Source organism: Micrasema longulum, unplaced genomic scaffold (genome assembly GCF_059751315.1).
Source record: "Micrasema longulum isolate JH-2025_06_02 unplaced genomic scaffold, ASM5975131v1 h1tg002264l, whole genome shotgun sequence".
Classification (NCBI taxonomy): domain Eukaryota; kingdom Metazoa; phylum Arthropoda; class Insecta; order Trichoptera; family Brachycentridae; genus Micrasema; species Micrasema longulum.
Window position 1 is genome coordinate 100045 of NW_028279422.1, and position 24821 is coordinate 124865.

Below are 24821 nucleotides of genomic sequence, written 5' to 3' on the forward strand. Positions count from 1 at the left end.
ACGAACATCATCCTAACTGTAATAAATATTATATGTTTATTTAATTAATTTTTTTAAATAAATATTTTTTCCACATATTTAAGTTTTTGGAGCCATTTTCAACGAGTTGTAAATATATCACTATTAGAAAATGGTAATCAATTTGTGGTAGAGATGCGTTCGCGATATTGGCCACGGAACCATAACTCAGTCCTACTGCCAGTTTAGTCTGTCTTAAATGGGGTGAACAATCAAACCCAAAACGCAGCTTTCAGCTTTGAAAGATTCTATGTAGTTTATTTCACATTGACAATAAACTACTTTTAGGATTAGTTATGCCCATAAAATGAAAAACGAAATATTAAAATATACTTAAGTAGTGTCTGACAGCATAATATAATGTGAGTTTGAGAACGAGGGTACATGAGTGCGTGTGTAGGTAGGTTGGGCTGTGGGGGAGGGGTGGGTGGAATCATCCGTGTATGTGTGTGCTATTTTAATCCTTAAGACGGCGCAAAGCTCCGTAATATGCAGAAACCTTCTTAACCTAACAGGATTAGCATAGGCAAGCGAGGTTCATCCACAGGACCGAATCGAGATTTGAAGAAACAATTTTTATAATGTCACTAAAAACAAACCAAGCCCCTTCCATACAAATATAGGCCGTACTTAAGAACTTAACTAACAAAAATTGAAAAATATATTTTTATTGTAGAAATAAAAGATAAGTGATCCACACATTTGGAATATCCAGAGACCGGTTTTATCGCTTTTGTGACATCTTTGAGACTGTTATTTTTCTTAAGAAATTCGATGTATTTATAAAAAAAACAGCGGTAAATATAGAAAACTCAAAATTATATGAGATTAAATTGAATTAAATTGTTTTTGTCTGATGAATCATTAACAAAGTGTTTTAGGTTAATTAATAAATAATTTAATTTAATTTACTGTCATATAATTTTGGAAAATCTATCCATACCTCTGTTTTGCATAAATACATTCTTTTAAAAAGGAATAACCCGCTAAGCCTCTATTTTGAGGCTTGTCAGCAGGTGGAATAGAGGGGATATGGAAGGAAGTAATGAAAAATGCATATTAAATTTCTTAATATAGATTACCTATCTTAAAGAAGTCGCGAAAGCGATGAAACCGGTCACTGAATATTCTAAATTTGTGGATTAAAGTATCACTTATCTTTTATTTCTTTAATCGTACTACAATAAAATTCCATCAAGAATTTTCACTTAGAAACTGAAATGTTGAAAATACAACTGATATTATTAAATAATAAACCCAACAAAATATAACCACTCGTTCAGCGACACAAATTAACTGTATTGTTCCATCTGTATGAACCGCCTTCAGTAAAAAGCAAAACAATGTAATTGCTCCAAAAATATTTAATGATTTATTGCCAAATATAAAAGACTCAAAATGTCCAGCTACCTTCTTTTTACATACACAAGCTAATAAGATTAAATATATATATATATATATATTTTCTGGGACAATGTCCTAAATTCTACTAAAACTGAGTAATGAACGGACAGATAGTTATTTATTTGAAATGAAAACTATCCAATGTATTATTTTATTTGTAGTTTTACAAATAATTTAAAACTAAGCTAGGCAATTTAAGTTCAGTTGAGCTTCTTTCTGTAAGCTAAAGTATATTATTGTAAATAAACAAGTCCAAGTATGCTTCAAAAGACAAGTCTATAAATTGTGTATATTGCCAGTGACGACACATTACTTCTAGTAAAAAACCATGTCTGTGGCACAGAAAAGTAGCCAGAAACTAAAATGCACGAAACAATCCATGGAAAGACAGATCCTTGGTGTATGTATAAGATACAGTATAAATAATAATGTTATGAGGCGCCAAAACGGAGTCGTTGATATCATAGATCGTGTAGAAAAATTAAAATGACAGTGTGCGGGCACTTGGCGGGGCAAAGCGATGGCAAGTGAAAACCCAGAATAATAAAGCGAAGACCGTGAGCGAACAAAAAAAGCGATGGGCCGATAACATTGCCTCGATAGCCCGAAAAACATGGATGATAGGAAGAAATTGAGACGTTTGGAAGGGCCTTTATACAGCAATGAAGAGAACAAGGTTGTAGAAGAAGGAGAAACAATTTATCACAATATTCTTACATAAATAGGTACTGGATAGGTTAATTTATTTAGCAGAAGAATTTTCACATACATAAGATTTAATGGAATAGGTTTTTTGTAATAATTTCAGGGCCCCAATTACGATGAAAAGTGGACAGCGTTATCCTCAATTATCAATTATATTAAAGTTAATAGATTTTTTAAATGAAAATTTAAACCCAAATGCTTGGAGACTGGCTGGATTTCCTCCCTAGGGAGTTGTTCATATTTAAATTTATTTCAACAGAGAGGGAAAAAATTTTGAGAAGGGAATATAGAAGTCTAGGCATTTACAGGGCCTATGACCTGTCATTGGCCGGTTTAAGTGGCCACTCTACACACTGTGTAACATTCACCATTCTGCCCAAGTTTGAACATCCACATTTCCTCAACTCTTCCATCTGTTGACTTTTGTGAAGTAAAAGAGCTGAAACCTTTATCACGTGGGCGAGATTCATCCGGCTGAACCAAATCACCTACTAGGCAACGCCTGAAAACAATTTTTCAATTTTTGTACTTCTTCTTTTACCAGGTAGTAATTCAACAATGTTTGATTATGTCCAAATGGCATTGGGGAAATGTGGATGTTCAAACTTGGGCAGAATGGTGAATGTTACACAGTGTGTAAAGTGGCTACTTAAACCAGCCAATGACAGGTCATAAGCCCTGTAAATGCCTAGACTTCCATATTCCCTTCTCAAAATTTTTTCCCTCTCTGTTGAAATAAATTTGAAAATTTAAACATTTATGTCGAAATTTGAGGTATTTAAAAATTATATTTTACTTAATAGACAATTGAAAAAACCCTTTGATTCGTTTTAATAAATATAGTGATATAAATAAGAAAGTGTACTAAAATGCCAACAAAAAAGTTAAATAAAATAAATAAATTGGTAAGTTGATCTTTTTTCAAGATTTCCGTAATTTAAACCTGTTAAATGGACGACAAAAACAAATATATCCGATAACCACATCAAACTCATGAAAGACGCAAATACATTCAGACAAAATAGACAATATTAATGCAGCAAATGCCGAAATAAAAACTGCAACTCATAAATAAAATGAAAAGGTATAAAAAAATAGGAAAGGGTTGAAAATAAAGTAATCTGGAGAAGAGAGAAATATGGTTGTAATTATAATTGCATCAAGTTGTTGCAAGAAAATATAAAAATAAATATTACTGCTTCTTTGACATTATTCACTAAGAATTTATTTATTTACTTACATACTTACTAATTTCAATTTCAATTCCAATTTCAAATAATTTTTTTTTTGCACAACAGGCCAGGAGACCCAATTACAGTTGTGAACTACATCACTGATCACCAAGGCTTGAGAAAAATCACATTAATTTTTTTTGTGTTCTCACCGGGAATCGAACCCGGAACCTTCCGTATGTGAGTCAAGCGTTTCGAGTATGACCAAATGCTTGCAGACAGGCTAGATCTCCTCTCTAGAGAGCTATAAGGATCCACATTTGTTGCAACAGAGAACGGAAATACCCCTGAGAAAGGAATATGGAAGTCTAGGCATTTACAGGGCTTACGACCTATCATTGGCTGCTTTACATTATCTTCAGAGGGGTATTTTCCCTCTCTGTTGTAACAGTCTGTCTGGACATACTCAAAACATTGCTTATTAAACTAACTGGTATGAGAGGAAGAAAAATAAATTAAAAACTATTTTTCAGGCATTGCATAATAGGTGAAATAATTCAGCCCCACCAATCTCACCTAAATCAATCAAGGTTTCAGCACTTTTATTTAATTAAAGTAAACGTTAAGAAATGTGAGTTTTTAAATATGGACAGAATGGTAAATGTTACACAGTGTGTAAAGTTGCCAATTAAACCTGTCAACGACAGGACAGAAGCCGTGTAAATGCCTAGATTTCCATATTTCCTTCTCAGGGGTGTTTTCCTTCTCTATCGCAACAAATTTAGAAATGTAAAAATTTTAGCAGCATGCAACATTACTCTCTTATAATGTCAGTAAATCAAGTACGAATCCCAAATGATCTCTTGAGATCGTCATAACATTATTCTTATAGTGATTTTTCTCTCTATCAAGCGCCTCGGTGGTTTATCTTAATGTGTCCGATAAGGGAGTAATGTGTGCAGCTTCTAACTCAAGTTAGTGGGAGAGATGTGGCAATGTGTATTTCCGTTTGTTTATTGCCTTTATCATGATTTGGCTCAATCCAGGACCAATAAATGCAAGGAAACCGATATTTACAAACTTTATGGGAGCTCTCCTGCAGATATATTTTATAAAACTAATGAACCAACAAACTCGTGTAATACTATAAAACATTTACGTATAAATTAACTATCTTAAACTAAAAAAACGAAAAATGTTCAAATAAGGGTATTTTGTTAGTATTGGCACTCATAAAAGAAAGGAAACCGCAAAGAACGTTTGTATGTATGTAAATAAAATTATATGACAACTGTCAGAACGCAAAATAATCCTTTGACTTGTTAATTAATGATAAAACATAACTATAAAATATTACTTAATCTCGTAATAAATTACAAAGTTACATTTTTTAATATTACTCACGTTTAATTGAAGAATTATTCACAAAATAATTGGTATTATAATATATGGTAAAAAGGAAAACATTCACTATCAGATTAAGAGAATTAATAACAATATTTCAAATCACGTTTCACGCCATGCTTGCTAGACTTTATTGGTATTTTACTAGATCATAAGATATTACCCCAGCGTCAAGTTATTTGAGGAATTTGAGATCTTAGATATAAAGCAATTATATATTTTAAGAATAATAATATTTGTGAAAGTAAATTATTCTATCAAATTCCAAAAGAAACACTCCCACACTACCAGAAGTCAAACTAGAGGATGGGTCATGGGTTCCATCACAAATTCTGATTTGGGCAAAGAAATTTCAGGTTTCTGGGCCCCAAAATATTCAATATATTACTCAAAGATTGCAAAACCATGACCCGGATTCAATTTAATAAATTTGTAAAAAATTGGTTACTGGGTTTAGGTCGAGAAAAATTGGACAATTTACTCAAAATACATTCCTAAATTATAAATTAATATTATTTAACAGTATAGTAAATAAACAAGTGGGTAGTGATGTTATTGATTATTTTTTGCATAAAAATGTCTGCCTTAAAACAGGTTGTACCTAGTTAGGCAGACTAGACATGATCCAGAGAAATCTAACCTAAATGTGTATGTTGGAGATAAAGTAATTGTTATTTTTGTTAATAAACTATGATTATTATTATTTTATTAAATTTATAAAAAAATACGAGTGTATAGATACTATTACACCTTATTTTAATTTTATTTAACATAAATGGTCCAAAATGACCGAGATATGTAAAAATAATCAACATTTATTGATAATCTAATTAATCTGACGTTTCATTCTAGTTGATATTATTTCACTCTTTTTTTCTCAACACAAATATTGATCTAAGTATTCGCGTTTAACTCAACTTTAAGATATTTCAAAGATGTTATAAAATATTCGGTCAATTTTCTTTTTTTTTACTACAAAGAGGTATTTGCCTTCTATAATTATTTTTAATATTTAAATTTTGTGACCATTTTCTACTACGTACTGGAATTTAATTAACCGTATTGGAAAATATACGTCTTGATAGTTCGGGGTCTTTTTTTCTCTACTATGAAACCAAGTAAATAATAAAGATAACTCAATAAATCATTAAATAATAACTAACTTTTTATGAGTAACGCTTTTGTAACGCAGATATTATTAAAATACATAATATTAATTTGATCTCATTCAATCAAACATCTTCAGAGGGTACATGATTCGGGACTAACTGATAATATCCCTAAAATGGGGGTGAAATGGAATTATTATTGAAGGTACTTATATTCGACGTTAGGGGGATGATGGGGTGGGTTTCCTTTGAAGAATGATCTGCTTCTAAAGTTAAAAGGAAGGGTGTCAAACTGATTTCTTTATCTCCATCAATGTTTCCGTGATATTTGCGACATCTGAAGGTTTACCAGCGGTTAGAGGTGGCAGATAATGGCCTGATGTTTAATACAACTGACGGTTACAAGTTACTACTTTGACGTGAAAAGAAAATCATCAGCATTTTTATGACCAAAAACTTAAATTTAATTATCTGTCAGGAGACTAAATCAATTAATGAACAAAAGCAGAGGAACTGTTGTCTTAGGGAGTTGGGACACGTACCATTATTTATGTATTTTGCAATGAAACATAAAAATAAAAATGATTTAAAAAAATGTGTACGCAGATAAAATCTATAATTTATGTGAACTAGTTTAATGGAACAAGCAATGCAATGTTTTTAAACTAATAAAAGGGTGACTTTGATAAATGCACGAAATCGTTTTTTTTGGAAAAATAGTTACATACTAAATAATGTATTATTACTATGTTAAATTGTAACATAAAATGTAATAGAAAATGTAGTAAAATATTAAAAATGAATTACTGATAAAATATACATTAAAAATATAATATTTTCAATTTGTTTTGGACTGGTTTTGTTTTTTAATCGATTTCTAAGAATTTTTACTCCAGAATGTACTCAAATTTCAAAAAAATAGTTCATTTTGAAAAATATTATGATAACACAGATTTCATCATAGTTACTTTACAAAAATCAACAGATGAAAAAGTTTTACGAAAAAGAATCTTTAAACAAAGTCAGAATTGCAAAAATTAAATTGTTTACAGTTATCACATAAACTACCTGGCCAAAAACAGGTAAATTTATCACTTATTTTTGTAACTCCTGACTCAAAAAGGTTTCCTACATCCGATAAAACATCGGTCGATTATTTAAGGTGATTCATAATGAAAATATGAAACTAATTATTCATAGATGGCGCTTTTATAATTTTTTATTGAAAAATGCCATTTTTAGGTTTATTTTCAATGTAAATTTTACAAAACTTGGTTTGCAAAAACTTTACAGTATATTGATTTTAACAAATACCAAAACAATATAATTTAGGTCTTTTTTACAAAATGATGTACGAATCAAAAAATAAGATAAGTTATTTTTTGTTGTGTACACCATTTTGTGAACAGAACCTAAATTATATTGTTATGGTATTTGTTACAATCAATATACCTGGTGTAAAGTTTTCGCAAACCAAGTTTTATAAAATTTCCATTGAAAATTAATGTGAAAACGCAATTTTTGAATAAAAATGATTAAAACGCCATCTATGAATAATTAGTTCCATATTTTCGTTAAGAATCACCTTAAAACAAAGCTGTTTTTGGTAAAACATTCAAAATAAGAATGATTTAAAAGTGGGTGAATACAGTTTATCACAGTCGTGATTTAAGTGCGTAGCAACGAGTCGGTGTAGAATTGTGTGTGTAGGTGTACCTACATTGCACATAGCTAGATAGAATGCAGATACGGACGGGAGTTTCCAGGGATTAACTCAATTCTGGGTTCGATGAAGGGAGCGCTAATTGTGGGATTGCACCAGAAGGATTACGCGTTATTATTTTTACATCATGCAGTGTATTGTTCTGATTTGCTTTAATATGAACAATATTTGAATTAATTGATGAAGCTGAAATCAGCATTTGTCACTGAAAATCAGTAAAATACATTTTTAGAACCAATTCGCTGTAGAGTTGTTGTTTTAATAGTGGCTGAATAATTTAATCGCTGAGACGGGAATAGTAGGTAATTGAATATAATTTTTCTTAACTGACCATAGTCACATGTGACCTAGATATATCTACCATCAGCTGGAAAGAGAGTCATGTACCGGAACATTGCACAAAATGCAAGACTGGCCAACAGAGAGCGCTATCTAAATTTTATAAAACAAAGAACACAAGATAAATATCTCTCTTTTCCACGCCTATAGCCCCCAGGGAATATGTACCGTTTAATCTTTAAAGCTCTTAATCAACAATTATACTGATCATTGTAATCGTGCTAATTATATTAATAATTATTTAATAATCGTGATCTACATAATTATATACAGTAAATAAGTGTAATTAACTAATCTCAAATCAGGATAATTTTACAAATAATCATATCCCCAAAAAATATCAGTAAACATCACTGAATGGGAAATAATTATATCTATGGTAAACATAGGGACATAACTTTCCTGTCTAATATAAAGATTTATTAATAATAATAATTATTGAAATAAATGTGTCTATTTGATAAAGATTAACTTTTAGTGCGTATTTCAATAAATTGTTCCGTTTAATCAGTACGACAGTTTCATTTTTTTTTAATAATTCAATGCCCAAAATAGTTAAAAACTCATTTATCTACCGTAGCTGCTCAAAATTTTACTTATTTTGTTCCTATAAAGATATTTTTTATGCTAAATTTTGCGACTTAAAAAAAAACCTTTTTGAAGCACTCTAAAATTAACCATTTATCAGGGGGTAATTAATTTATGTAAGATTGAATGTGTTTATGTTACTATAGAAGGTAAATTTCGAATTTGTTAACCATACTATAAAAATCCCTCTACCCACATTATTTCCTCATCTCGAACCTTCTCACAAATCTCATATTTTATTATCTTTTAAAAAAAAGTTTCTATAAATTTTATATTTGAAGAATTAAGTTTGTAATTATTCACTTTAATAAAATAAATAAAACAGCTTTATTTTTAACCACAATTTTTTTATTCTTTTCACCGACCGGTTTCAAAGCCAACAAGCTTCTTCGTCAAGGTTTACGTAACTAATGAATTATTTCCTATTTTATTTTATCCATATTTACAAAATACGTGGAGCTAATAAATCAAGTATTTTTTTTGAAAAAGCATGTTTTTTTTTGTTGCTATTTTTATTTATTCATATTTTACTCTTACAAACTATAATCAATGATAAAAATAATGTGACCTCACTAGGGTTACCCGTGCCGAGGACAATTAACAATATACTTTTTTGAAATGTTTTTACATTTGAGAATAAACAAAGAAGACTAACTTAACAAAAAGAGATTAATAAAAAAATATTCAGACAGTTTAAAACAGTTTTAAAAACTAGGTATATATATATATCCATATCATTTATAATACAAAACGCACAATGAAAATAACATAAACCTAACATAAGCTATACACTTGTGGAGCAGTTTATTCAATATTAGTTTGGGCGAATGAGACAATCCATTTTACTTCTACCTAGCTCTACTATCCATTTTTTTATAGCCCTTTTAAACATTTTCTCGTTACTTATTGTATTAATAGATAGTGGAAGTAGGTTATAGATTTTAATTGAATAATACTCAAAATCCCTTTGTCCAAAAGTGGCATTTGTTTTTATTTGTTAAAGTTGTCTTTGTGTCGAGGATCTAGTAATTATATTATTTGTATGTGATTTATTGTAGGGGTTATGTCTTTCATTTGAGTAAGAGTAGTTTTTGAATCTGTAAGTAAGTATTGTTTTAGCGTATAATTGTTTTAGTGTCATAAGTTGTGATTTGTGGAATATTTCTTCAGTAGATGTCTGTATCGGGAGTATTATTTTTACAACCGTTTTATTTTTATACCGTACTTCAAAATTGATTGGCGCAATGCAAAATAAATCTTTAAAAGTTCCTCTACATTAAGTTTGCTTTGAAACCGTTGTGTGGAAAATAATTAGCGGTTAAAAACAGAGTTGTTTTATAATGATTTTTTTTCTATTTATTGTGTAACACGTTGCATATTTATATTTTGTGAAAAACTTTAAAAGAATGTGTATTCAATCATTTTGGATATTTGACTATTTGCTTTACATCTGTTGTTATTCCTAATAATAACAATAAAGAAAACACATTTTTCGTTCATTGTGCTTTTGATTTTATGTATATTTTTTTTTAAAACAAAGCAATGGATTTTTTTTCTTAATGGACGAAAGTATGTTTAATTGTTGCAATATGTAAATAGTTTAACGTTGTATTTCAAAACGTAGAGCAAATATTATAATATCTCGTAAAATAAATCGTTTACGTTCAATGTGAAACCAAGTCTCCCAAATATAGAATGATTTCTAAGCCCTTATTCTAGTACTGTTATAATGTAGAATGACGGCATATTATTACTAAGCCATTAGCTGATTATTCTCCATGTAGCTCCATTCTACTAATGAGTGTTTTGCAGTTCGATGCTGAGTGGGGATCGAAAACAATCGGATTGCAATACTAATTACCTATTTGCCAAAATAATAAGTTTTAGCAATGCGATCCTCATTTTTCGAACAATAATACTAATCATTTTTAAAAAATATAACGAACGTTGCAAATAAGAGAGACAAATGTTTATTAACAAAAAAAACGGTTATTTGCAACTTACACAAAATAGCCACTAAATATTTAGGTAAATAGAAATAAAGTAAACATTTCGTTGAAAAATAAAAAACCCTAATATTGTGATTTTTTTTGGAAATGTTTGCTCAAAACGTTGTACAGCTTTACAAAAAAAGTTATGAAACAGTTTTAGAAAAATTAAAAGTAGGTACAATAATATTTTAAAAAAGCTTTATAGAATCTTAAAAAATCTAAAAGATTAATCTTTAATGGCGGGCAAACACGTCAAAAAAATAAAAGAATAAATCACCTTTTTAAATTGTATTATTAAAGCACACTTTTTTTAACTAAACATTAATGACAAACGCAAATGTCAACAATTATTCCTTTCTCACTTGAAATTCTTATTTATTTTGAATTTTTTGTCACATTTAATGTTTTTATATCTTTTGCATAATTTATGAAAACTTAATTGGTCTTTTTATGTTAAAAAAATGTTGTTTTTAATACTTATTATGTGTGACTGTATGTTTTCTGAATAAAATAAAATAAAATAAATAAAAATAAAGACCGTACAAATATTTTTTTTATACCGTCTGAAAAGTTTATTAAAAATAAAAAAGTAAAATGCAGTGCTAAATTATTTAATAGCATCATCAAGCCCTTATCCGCACCTGATGGTGCATGGGGTACTGCATTGATAAAGTAAATAAAGCGTAAAATGATTATCTGTTACAGGAAGGTAAATTGATCAGGCTTACGTTTTAGGTACTAGTCTACAGATAGTACAATATTTCATTTTAAAACTACCCTATAAACAAATATGTTATTCTAATCCTCACTCGATTTCCTTTTTCAGGATTTTAACCCGAGAGCCATCAAATTAAAAACACTCGTCCAGGATTCTGGTTCTATTTCACACAGATCTGTATTCTTCATACTCCTAGACTCAGACCAAATTATGTAAAACAGATTATCTCAAATTCGTGAAATCGATCGTCCAGTGCATTAGTCAGACATCTCCATCCTACCAATTCAGGAATATAAAAAAAACTATTATTAATTGAATCGGCATTCACTTCGTAACACTTCTTTATAAATTATTATGAAAATAAAACATTGTTTTAAGTCAACAATATTTTTAGTTTGTAAATTTTTTTGTAGACAAGTACTGGATTCAATTCCCTGGAGAGCTGTTAATATTAACATATTGATTGAATACTGATTTCAAAAAAGTTTTGATGCTGGTTTTCGATTGCTGATAATGCTTTGATAATTTTAGAACGCGAATAAATTAGTGGGCTTATATTTTAGCGAAATCAAACTATGGGTAAATTTTGGCTCAATTGCTAGAGGGTAGAGGGGGGAGGGGTGGCGTGGGTAATTTGGGCATTAGGCTTTGTGAAACCGTCAGTGGTCAGGAATATTATTACTACCATTGATCTGGCTAGTTGTGGTCGAACTACATAGCACAGAGTAAAGAAAGCCCACAGTTATTGATATCATAAGCTATTGATCACTAAAATCAGTGACAACAACCACTCCTCAGATTAGCTTTGGTCAATGTATCAATTGAAGCTACTAATTTATTACTTCTCACCAATATTTTTTTTGTGTTTTGCTACATTTTTAGTGTAAACTCTTAACAGTTATAGATACAATTTGGCATTGAAACGATCGCTTTGTATTAATTATTAATCTATGAAATTGAGTATGCAAATTAATACTGACTACAAAATGGTGTTAATACATTTTTGAATCAAATACAAATGATAATTGGTAAATGAACATTGTGTTATTACATTTTTATTATATAAATTTGGTCGATTTCAAAAGAACAATAACACCAATAGATTTCTTAAATAGTTTGTTGAATGGTACATTATAATAAATTGTGTAGGGATGCTATAATAATGAATAAAAAAATAAAAAAAGCAGTGGTTATTATTTTCTCTATCTGCACCCGTAGTGCACGAGGAATTACATTATTACTTAAATCATTATTAATTACTTGTAATATTCGGGTTTATTTATAAATATTGGTATTTAAGATAAATTAATTTATAGATATTCTTTATTAAAGAGTAAATCATTGCTATGTAATTGGTACCAAGGTATTTTATGTAGGGGAGACCGAGGAGGGTTGAAACAGTTTTTACATTACCTAATATATCTCAGCCTAAAATAGACCTACCTCAATAAATTTTATATTTTAACGTAGCCAATTTTATACAATATATAACCTTAACAAAATATCAGGAAAAAATAATGAATAAAAGAGTCAATGAGAAAATCGGCTAAAACTGTAAAAAACTCTCTGTGTTACAACTCTCCTAGTACCAAGGTTACTTGAAACAGAGCTCAAAGTAGGTTGTAATAGTTTGGTATTTGGGGTTTGTAATTATTTTTTCAAATAAAAACAACACTATTTTAAAAATAAGAACATTTAATTAGAAAACTACGCGTGTTTAACTGCTGTAATCAACAGTGAGCATGTTAATAAATAAAAATATATTAGTCAGGCTTTATCGTGCAGTAATTATAAATTATAGCAAAAGATTCTTTCGTACATATTGAATAAGTGATCTGAAACAAGAAAAATTAACAATTTGGTGTCCAAATTCACACCACAAAACATCAAAGTAATAAAATAATTAAAAAACGAATGTTGAAACAAGCTGTTTCAACTCTCCTAGGCCCGAAAAATCAAGCCTTGTTGAGAATAATAGTTTTTAACCTCAAAACTAGAGGTGAAGTATAAAAAACAGTATCATGCTTTGAAACTTGAATAGTCAGTGCATATTGGAAATAATACCACGTCAGCGTTCACGTAGTACGTATCAAATTCGGAAAAATTCTGGCCAAAAACTTACTTTTGCTATTTTTTTCCGTCCAGATGTATACACACAACTACTCCCCGTAGACTGCTGTTGCTGACTCCATCAAGTGGCACGTAAAAAAACAATAAATGCGCGATGTTGCCAGTTCTCCGTCGATCATAGATTTCTCAAAATCGCCATTGTTCCAACTTTCCTCTGTTACAACTCTCCTCGGTCTCCTCTTTGTTCAAAAAGTAAAATAGAATGTACATATTATGTATGTACTAACATAACATAAAACAGAATAATTAATAATAACTATAATTTAATAAATTTATAAAATCTAAATAAAATAAATGTTATATAAACCTGTCATAAAAAAAATGTGTCCTACCGAAAAGTCTTTAGACTTAGTTGGTAACAAATTCTTATATGTATTTTTTAATGATTAAATAAACGCTGCACTGCAGCACTGAAACTGAAACTGAATCAGTTCTACACTACATTACAGCATGTACCTATATACAAAATAAAAAATACAAAGTATAAATATTTTAGTATAGGAAACAAAAAAATAACTCAAAAGAACAAATAAAAACTCAATGTTTCCCAAAAAACAGCCTTTCTAAGAAATTCTTGTAATTAATTTATTTTATTTTATTTATTCATTTTATTTTATTTATTTGGATAACCAACAGCAATGATTATCTTATGTATATAACAAAACAAATAACAAATAAGCCAATTACAGGTTTTCACAGTAAGTTAAAAAATATTCTCGAACATAAATGAATAGTAATTTAATGTAAATTCAAAAGAAAATAAAAAATACTACGAAAAACGGTTAAATGATTTATTTATTACATTAAAACTATTAAAAGTTCGCCATAAATATGAATTTTGCCTATAATTAGATGAAATAAGAGGTATGTGAAGAAGAGGGTTATTTCTTAAAACTTTGGAAGGAACATTGATAAAAAGTTTGTATAGTAATTCAGAACAGTCGATTGAACCAATTTTTAGTAAATAAATTATATCCGCTATTTCACGACGTTTTTGCAGAGGCAATAGGCAATTATAAAAACTTAACTATTTTGTGACGGATACCGATATATAGTGAAGATTTGGTTTATTTTTTTATTTTAGTAAAACTTATATCAACGGGAATTCAAAAAGTAAAATATTATTCGGTAATATGAATGAAAAAAAGACAAATTTTAAAACGCTCTAAAATTGTATTTTTTATTTAATCCCTTTAACTATAGTAATATATGTTTACTAAATGTTTCAAGTATTGCAACAAACAGATCCATTTTTTTTGTATGATTAATGTACTAAGTTTAATTAAACAACATCATTTATGGCTGTTTACAAAATTAAAAATACGTATTGAAACCCGTATCTAGGGCACTTTAGATCGGGAGAGATGGGGTCTTTTGTGTGAAGGATTATCTCGACACTATGTCCTGCCAGAGCGCGATAACGCACATCAATTGCCAACAGCCTCCCAGGATGGGCCGCCCTAATCCACGTATAAGGATGATCGGATCGTCCCGTTCGCCCTGGACGAAATATGCTTATAACTGTATAAAAGGTTTGACCGAAAATCAATTTTTAGAATTTCAACATTTTTACATTACAATCGTAATAATTTTATGTTGTATTTAACGCTACATAAGTTATTTTAAAAATCACACTAGGATAAAATCGATTGTTTTTGACGTGATCAATTCAAATGAAATTTTTTGATGTATATATTATGAATTATGACGAAACAATTTTTCGTCAATGATTGTATGCAAATGAATGTTTTAAGTCATCAGTTGGGATTAGAAAAAGTATTCTTGTTTTTTTTTGAATTTGTCCACATTTGAATAAATTGATGGTGGGTAATTTTCTTAAAATAATTTATTTAGTTTTGAAAGGTAACTTCAGTCTTTAAGTTGTCTCAGATATGTAGATTTATTTCAAATTTATTTTTTAGAACACGTAAGTGTAAATATTTACATAGTTAATTCTACTTCTGTATGATAAATAAGAAAAATGTACAACAACTGCATATTCGATCTCGGCTCAAAGAATTATAAACTGAGACTTTGTGATAATCCATATGAAAACCATTTATTTTAATAAATTAAAGTAAAAGTTTTTTTTTTTTTTAAAGTATGCACCTTGCTACAATATTTGAGTTTACCCAAACGTTTGTAGACAAAAGACTGGATTTCACCCCCTCAGGAGTCATTTAGATTAACAAATTACAACAGGGATGAAGAATACCTTAACTAGGGGAATATGGATGTCTAGGCATTTACAGGGCTTGTGACGTAGTGTGTAAAGTGGCCACTTAAACCAGCCAATGACAGGTCACAAGCCCGGTAAATACCTAGACTTCCATATTCCCTTATTTAAGGTATTCTTCATCCCTGTTGTAATTTGTATGTACCTTAGTAAATATGTTAAATATCGGTAGATTATTCCACGTAAGTATAGAAATATACACAAAATATTTACATGCGATTACGATGTTTGGTATAATATTTACTCTGCGAGAAGCTGCGATTATTTAAGGTTCTATAAGACAAATCTGGCATCTACCGAAATGACTTTTTTCCATAAGGGGTTAAAAACCATAAACGAGATTGGATTGGATTGGGTCAGGGAGCTCACGAGTATTGCCGTATTACATAAGCTATTATAAATTGGTTAAATATAAGATTAAGTTATAAATTGTGTTCACATTGTTTAATTTTTATGATTTGATTATTGTAAGTAGTTTGTAAGGTTACATACTAGTTGTTTAGTGTATCGTAAATAACTATATTAATAAATAATTAAAATTACATATGAAGAATAAAAGATTGCATACTACAAAACCAAATATGCATTATTTCAAATTATTCTTGGGCCACGATTGCAAAAAAGTTAACGCAGTTATATTCCATTGTCTATAAAGTAACAGTGAATTTTCTGAATTAAAAACCAAATATTTACAAAAAGCTTTTTTGACACATCTTCAATTACAGGTTACTGACGAAGACAGTTTAAATTTGTAAACAAATATACGCATTATCGCTCACAAAATTTGATAAAATTTTAGAAGCAGTTGGAGATAGCTCAGTTAACTTCAATTATCTGTAAAGTAAAATGGAATTTTTCTGTGTAAAAAACTGATTTAAAAAAACATTTGCAATTACAGGATGTTGATGTTGATAAATACACTTCAAATTTTTATCAAAATATACCCGTTTTAATTCAGACAGTTTACTTTATAGGCATCTAAAGAAAACTCTGTTAACTTCCCGATGTAATGGCGACCCTGGAATTGCACAGAACGTATTCAGAGACATAATATGGTTATGATAGTACCTACTCTAAAGCTTGTATGCGAGTGAGAGTATTTGAGTGGGAGTGTGTGTTTGTATGAGCAGTTTGATTTTTCAATGACGGACTTCGATTTGGCTGTTCTGGCCAGATTACGGATTAGCGTCAGCAAAACGTGATTATTGCACGGAAAAAGAATAATCCTTCATAACAAATTAAAAAATAACAATGCCGACTCGTATTCAGTTTGTGTGCAAATCGCCAGATATGCGAAACAATAAAGTAATCGTTCAAATTACGCGTTTTATTTTTCAAATTCTGATCGGAAATGTAATTAAATTGGAAAAGGATTAAATTGAAATTATTATTCGAAATAAAGCCTTACAAAAGAGATTTCGATTTTGGCAAAACATTTTTTCAAAGCGAGCGAGTATTTTGATGTGAATGTTTGATCACTATCCTTTGTATATTATGTTAGACGTATTTAATTTTAAACAGAAATTCGTATCATGAAAAACAAAACATTTACATTATAAAAAAATGTTTTAAACAGAGACACATGTAAAACTTTTATATCAGATTATTTTTTATGTTATTTTCTTATTGTATTATTTTTCATTTATGCATTATTTTTCTGGGTTATTTTACGTTTTTATTACAGGTATGCTCTATTTTATTTGTTGATTATTACGGTTTAGCACGGGCGCAGTGTTAAGAGCCGCAATAAGTTCATAAATCTGTAAACGAGTGTAATTCTGAGAGAGTAAATAAATTAAATTAAATTAATGAAATATTGGAAATATTGTTTGCGCCATTAGTCGGGACATAGAAATAAACAATTTTGTCATTATGTTCTTGTTTATATGATGTATTTACTTTAAGTAAAATCACTAAAATAAATTTGATATGCCTTCATGTCTCAAAACACGACTGTTCCTTAAAGGCTTAAAAATGAACTTATACTAAATATTTCAAATCTTACCAAATAACAAGTAGATAGGTACCATCATTAGCGAACACGTGTTTAGAGTTTTGTTTTTTTGTCCTGGGTACAAATTCTCAGAAAAAGAAATTTAGTATTATTGAAAAAAATTGAAAAGGGAATATGGGAGTCTAGGAATTTATAGAGCTTATGACCTGTCATCCATCTAGCCATCCATTTTTAAAACCTTGAAAAAGAAACAGTTATGTTCTAAAACCGGTCGGCATATTAAAAATATTTTATTGTTTTTACATAAAAGAAATTCCGTATTCTGCGGATGATAAGACGCATCGGACCATAAGACGCACCCTAATTTTTGGTTGAATTTTTAGAGAAAAAAAAACGTCGATGACACGTAGTTATATTAATCAACATGGAAAATTTCAAAGCAACATTTAAAAAAAAAATGACAATCGTTTTTTTTTTTTTAATTTTAAAAACGGATGTATATTATTATATATTACCGAATACGTATATGCAAAGTATATTTTTTAAGTGAACATGAAAACAATAAAAAAAATCATTACATCTTTAAATGTATGTTTAAAAAAAAGAGAAGTCACAGACGAAACTTTATTTTGATACGTAACTAAAAAAAAATTAACTATAACAAATTATCATAACTATGTAGGTAGGTATGACAGCATAAATTCAACACAATATTACAATAAACCCTTACACAATGAAGCTCATACACAAATGAATATGTATACGAACGTATACATACACACGGACAAAGCCTCTTCCGTGCCTGGCCGACACGGGTCCGGATTAATCCGGAAAATCCGGGATTAATCGTCCGGATTTACCCCTGGCAATAAAAGTGTCTGCAGCTAGTTGTAACTCCCCGCACTTATCCCGTATCCCAGATCTTCGTATTTCGTCTCATTCGTGCGTAGAATTGATGTCAATTTTTGCTCACTTCATGATTTTTAAGCATAAGAAGTTTATCAGTATTTTTGTAGACAAGGACTAGATTTAATCCTCTAGGGAGTTATACAGATTAAAATATATGAAAAATAGTTAAAAACTAAGAATACTTGGTACACTTTGCAGAAATTTCTTGTAACTTTGTACATATCTGTTGCATTGAAATATTATTGCACTCTTTCTAATTGTTTTTTTTTTATGTACCTATACTTAAGGATATTTTTTTTTGTTGGTATTAATGGTTTCAACACCGTACAGTATTTAGTAGTTAGAGGGTGAAAGCGCTTACTGACCAAATAAACACGTGGAAGTTTACCAAGTATTTCTTATTAGAATAGCTATAAATATAAAATTGGTAACAGAAATGAACATAACATTTTATTGTATTTATAGAAATTAACATAAATTATAGTTAAATTATGTATATACTCGAATGTTACAGAAAACGGCAGCTTCCGAAAAGAACTGGGAGTGCGGTTAGTAATTGTAGGCGCCACATTTAACAGAGTGAAGGCTGTCTGGAGATCGGATATTTACTCAGTGAAAACCAAATGCTGCCTATATAACGCCTGCATATCATCTATTATCCTCTACGGATGCAAATTGTGACGCCTCTCTAGGGCCCAAAACAGCAAAATTCTGAGTTTTGAGAATATGTTAAAAAAAATCTCGGGTGTGCGGTGGTTTGACTTTGTGAGGAACGAAGTAATAAGAGAACGGACGCAGCAAACTCGCCTTCTGAGAGCCTTAACCACGCTTGCCTAATTTACCATCGGGATCTCGACATCCTGAACGTCCTCTGCTGACTATTCGTAGACAGTTTATGTCAGAACTTCGGGATGAAAACCTGACTTAAGAGGACGCAAAGGAGTTGTCAGCCGATAAAGATGCATGGTGGTTTTGTGGATACTGCATGCTCCAACTAGGGGGCGGATATGGAATTATGATGATAATAAATATAATTACAATGGAATTCCATTCAGACTTGTCAATAAATAACATAAATCGAACTGAGTATTTTATTGTTATTTTCATAATATTCCTAATATTTTTTAATTATGCTTACGAATTTTCTTATTTGGCTTAGCTGAGAACGCAGTCATTATAGACCATTAATCCCTTATTCATAATTTCTCATACGTGAATATAAAAAGATTTGTCATACGCTTCAGATTAGTCCAAGAACAGTAAAATATTACAATGTAAAAAGAAATAAAAAAAATATATTTTTCGTCCATAAAACCTTAGACCTCATATACGCGTCAGCCACTACACTTCGAAGCGGACTTGCTCGCTCTCTATTTTACTATTTCACACTGTGTCCAGCAGATAAATAATACAGTTCTGTGTGTGAAATAAAACCAGAATCCTGGACAAGTGATTTCGAATTGATGGCTACTCTCAGGTAAAAATAAAGTGGAAGAAAGTCCGTCTCGTAGTGTAGTGGCTGACGCATTTGCGTGCCATGTCTGTCCTGGGTTCGATCCCTGCTACAGTCAACAGTAAATATTTGTTTATAATGTGGTTTTACACTGCAATATTCAATTGTCTATGGACTGGGGGCTGAAGCAAAAGACTAATCACCTAACCTTCCTGTTACACATGATCGCGATACACTTTATGTACTTTACCAATGTAGTGCCCTTTGCAACATCACATGCGGAATAGGGTTTGATGATTATAAAATATACTCTTTACCTCCTCCTTTCTTCGTAGCATTGTGTAGATATTTATTAAATTGATATATCTAAAAAAATGTATGTATGTTAATGTTCTGTTTTATATTGAAAATATTATAAAGTACATACAATACTCGTATATTCATATACCACTGATTTCCGCAAATTGAACGGTTGGAGAAGGTATAATAAAATTAACTTAGGGCAATATGTTCGCCCTTTTGCAAATGTATGTAAACTGTAAATGTATGGAAAGTGTTTAAATAATTGAATAAAAACACAAATGAAGACAATAATGGAAATATGCAAGGAAAAAGGAAACACTGAGGTAAAAAAGAATCTTAATTAAAAAAAAAAATGAAAAAATGAAAAAATGAAAAAAAAATTTTAGACTAATATTTCATCTTGAACCGGTGTGAAATTAAACTTACATTAGCCGTATCATTTTGTGAAGATGAACCTGATTTGTATCCACCACACTACGGTGGCGAATGATAATTAGTTCGGAGATTCTATTATTTATTGGTTTATGGTGATTTGTATGGGATGTATTATTGGTTGGAGTGGGGAAAAGCCGGTAGTGGGAGGCATAATCCGGATTGGAGATTCATTAGGACGGGATTAGTCCCTATTGAAATCCGCACAAATCCTTGCGGACCGCGGCCGGGAGGGGGGTGAGAACGGCGGGCTGAACATCAGAGGGAGGAAGAGGGGGTGAGAGGCACATACTACACACGAGAGGGAAAAATATTATTCCTTATTTTAAATGAGCCATATTTTTAATTTCATCGTTATTACTTCTTTAACTGAATCTTATATCTTAGTATATAGGTTATTTCTGTATTTATTGTTATTTTTATTTAATTTAAATTAAAGGCGATTGTGTCTTGCCGTGTTAAAGAGAAAAACACGTTTTTAAATATGCATACAAGTAGAGTTAAGTTATTTGTACAATATGACATTATAAAAAAATACTCAGTGTTAAATCAGCAATTTAAAAATACTAAAAAAGTGTGAAAAGATAAATGGTAAAATAAAGAATGTAGATGTTCAAAAATAGGCAGAACGGTGATTTTTACACACTGTGTAAAGTGGCCACTTAAACCAATCAATGACAGGTTATAAGCTCTGTGAATGCATAGACTTTTATATTCCCTTCTGTAAAATTTTGTTAATGTATGTTGTAATATGTTAATCCGAAATGGTTTATAAATAAATAAATTTAAAATAAAAAACATCACATACATAATTCTAAATAACTGTAATAATATAATATTGTATGGTGATAAACTTCCAATGGATATAATACCCTACCTTTGTTTTTGATTAGAAAAAATGTCCATTGGTTTGCTGTTCGCTTTAATTTGAGATGCCCGTTGTATGTACAAGACGTTCAGTCACTGTACATCTCAATCGGTGTATATTGATCAGTCAGCCGTCTTCAATCGGATTAGGCACTCCCACGATTCGGATTTTTAAACCCCGCGGTTTGACTTAGTCTGGGGCGCAGCTGTGGCGGAAGCCGAGATAAGCGCGGAAGATAAGCGGCCCAGATAAGCCGGCCGGGATTATTAGATTACCCGCCGGAAGCAGATAAACGCCCGCCAAAAGGATTATTTCCCGCGCTGCCCACGCGCGCCGGACACGGATACGGATGGCCGACGAACCTACCAGAAGATACGGCGCGCACTTTTCACTCTCAGACAGCACAGTACTTACCTAAATAAAAAATCAGACAAACGTTTTCACGGATTACCAAGGATTTTGATACCTGACACATCATACTCATTTTTTATTATTGTATTTTATTACATATATTTTATAATAAAAACCGGTTACAAGGGAGACATTTAAAAACACGAGTAATCTTGCCTTGATGTCCCTTATGTTTGTCAATGGTACTTTTCTTTTTTAAAAAAATGTTCTTATATTGTTATATTAATTTATTAATACACTATGAATGGTATAAATGGAAAAAGTCCGTTAATAAATAAATAAATACTAACTGAGTGATCATTTCTATCTACCAGATTTAAATTACAGAAAAAAATATTTAAATGCCTAATACTTCACGAACAAAATTGCTTTGAATGATTATGCATTGCCATGTATGTGAAATAGTTCATCCGATAAATCTCTTTACAAAAATAAATGTTTCAGCTCCTAAACTTCACTAAAATCAACTGATGGAACAATTTAAGAAACGGGGATATTTAAACATAGGCTAAATGGTGAATGGTACCTTGTGTAAAGTGGCCGCTGAAACCGGCCAATAACGGGTCCTGAGCTTTGTAATTGCCTAGATTTACATATTTCCTTCTCAGAAATTTTTTCCCTCTCTGTTGCAACAAATTTAAATATGAAAATGTTCCGAATCGAATATATCAAGGGGGTACAAATATTTATTTATTTATTTATTTATTTAAATTTTTATTCCAGTAAAATGGCTATAAAGTGCAGAGCCAATTCTACCATATGAACATATAAACATGAACATAAATATAAATATAAACAAAAATATAACAATAAACATAAATATAACTAAATTTGTTTATTCCGTGTTATATATTGTTATCTTTTATGAGCATAATATTTTTTATATAAAATGCACGAGGAATTTAAAAGCATGTCTCATAATAAATGTATATGTATAATCATAATAAATGCCAAATGCAATTCAAAAAAATATGATCTATTTATGTACGTTAAAAAATACGTATATTTTGCGATAATCCACAGTAAAATACAAAAACCAAAAAAGATTAAAAAATATACGTGTTTAAAAACAAAGAGTGTATTTTCATTCAACTTTTTTACATAACTTGTAGAAATTGATTAAGAGTTTATTAAATTAAACGTAGTACTAATAATCCTAAAAAATAATTGAGTAGAAATAATTGGTATTTTAAACACATAGCCGGTAAAAAATTTAAATGTCTGATACTCGTACGTTAAGATAATTTTTTAGAAGAGTAAAATATGGACGATTTAAAAACATTATAAAGTTAGCATCTTAAACATATTTTGAATCAATTAAAAAATAGCGTACGTAAAACATGTGTTGTAGAAAATTATTAGAGATATGTGGAATAAATAATAAAGTTTTTTTTTATCACGTACCACAGCAGGCTAAGATGCTTAATTACGGTGGTAGATTGTACAGAACACACAGGCTTGAGAAAAAACACATTAAATTTTTATGTTCTCCTGGGAATCGAACTCTCGGCATCTTCAATAAAGTATATAAGTCAAGCGTCTTAACCACAACACCACGGAGGTCGCCTAAACACCAAGATTTTCGTCCAATATTCATAGTTGTTGGGTCATATAACGCAGCTTAAAATTCTACGACAGGTGGTGTTAATAACTCGGGAAAGTTCATTGGTTTTTTAAATTTTTTATTTGTTAATAAAATATCAAACTAAGCCAAAAAAATGTAAATTACTCGGCTCGTGAAGTCACTAGTTGCAGCCGGTCAGTTGTCCTGACTGGTGAGTTGGCTTCCCGGAAACTGGAAATCTATCCAACTCTGCAGTCAGTCAATTGATTAGAAAAAACTTGTGACGTAGTTTAAAGTTTAAATAAAAATATTTTTTAATTTTTTTTTCATATATATTCGAAACACTTCGCCATAAAATTAAACGCTCTTAATTTCATCTCGTGAAAGAAACATTTTTTATATCCAATTTTTCGTATTGCTGAACTTCCTCGTTTTAGCTACAGTATCATGTCGGTCACTTAGCCTTTTACCTTCCATGAGGCAATCATATGTTTAAGATGTTTCATGAAAAAATAAAAATAGGTTTAAAAATACAATTCAGAACGGAGGAATTAAGGTTGAGTTGTGATTAACTTTCTGGGATATATCTGACATATAATCATCCCTTCTGACAGTCGCCTTGGCAGGGCGGGGTGGGAAGTGAGGGTCGGGGAAGGATGGGGGAGGTAATGAATAAACACGGTGCGGTGTACAAGGGACCGGAGGGTCCTTACATAAATCACGCGTGAAATCAATCAGGATAATATTTTGATTAAATGTAAACAGAAGGAAACGTAAAAGGATATCCGGTAATCAGAATATTGAAACTGATACACAACTATATTCCACGTCCATGTGGACGAAGAATACAGTTTTAGGTGTAAAATAAAACCAGAATCCGCGACTAGCATTTTCGACTACATGGCTACTCTCAGGTAAAAATCCTAAAAATGGCATTAGAGTGAGTGTAAGTCGGCCTCGTGGTGTAGTGGTTGACGCATTCACTCACCATTTCCGGTCCCGGATTTAATTTCTGGTAGGACACATTAAAAAAAATATATTTAAAAAATACTTTCAATAAATACGTATTTAAAAAATTATGTATGAAAACATGTTTCCACAATATCCATTTTGATTTTAAAAATACAAATTATTATTTCAAATCCATTTCACGTGTTTTTTATAGGTATTCTTAATATGTGATATATCCCTATTCGGTTCAAATATATTCTGTGTGTTAAATCGAGGAATAAATTTTACAAGTTTTTAATGAATTTGTATTAGTTAAATTGGCGAAATTATTACAATGCATTCTTATCACGTGTATAAAATAAATGTTTTTAAATAAAAAAAATAATATTTTAAATCAGCAGCATAATAAGTTAAGGAAAGTTATATGTAATAAATCATG

At 30.3% G+C, this 24821-nt stretch overlaps 1 protein-coding gene across 2 annotated transcripts in view; it reads right to left on the bottom strand.

Moving 5' to 3' along the window:
- Positions 1 to 24821, bottom strand: part of dve (SATB1_N and homeodomain domain-containing protein dve) — a 201252-nt gene that overhangs the window by 62754 nt on the left and 113677 nt on the right. The window lies entirely within an intron of this gene.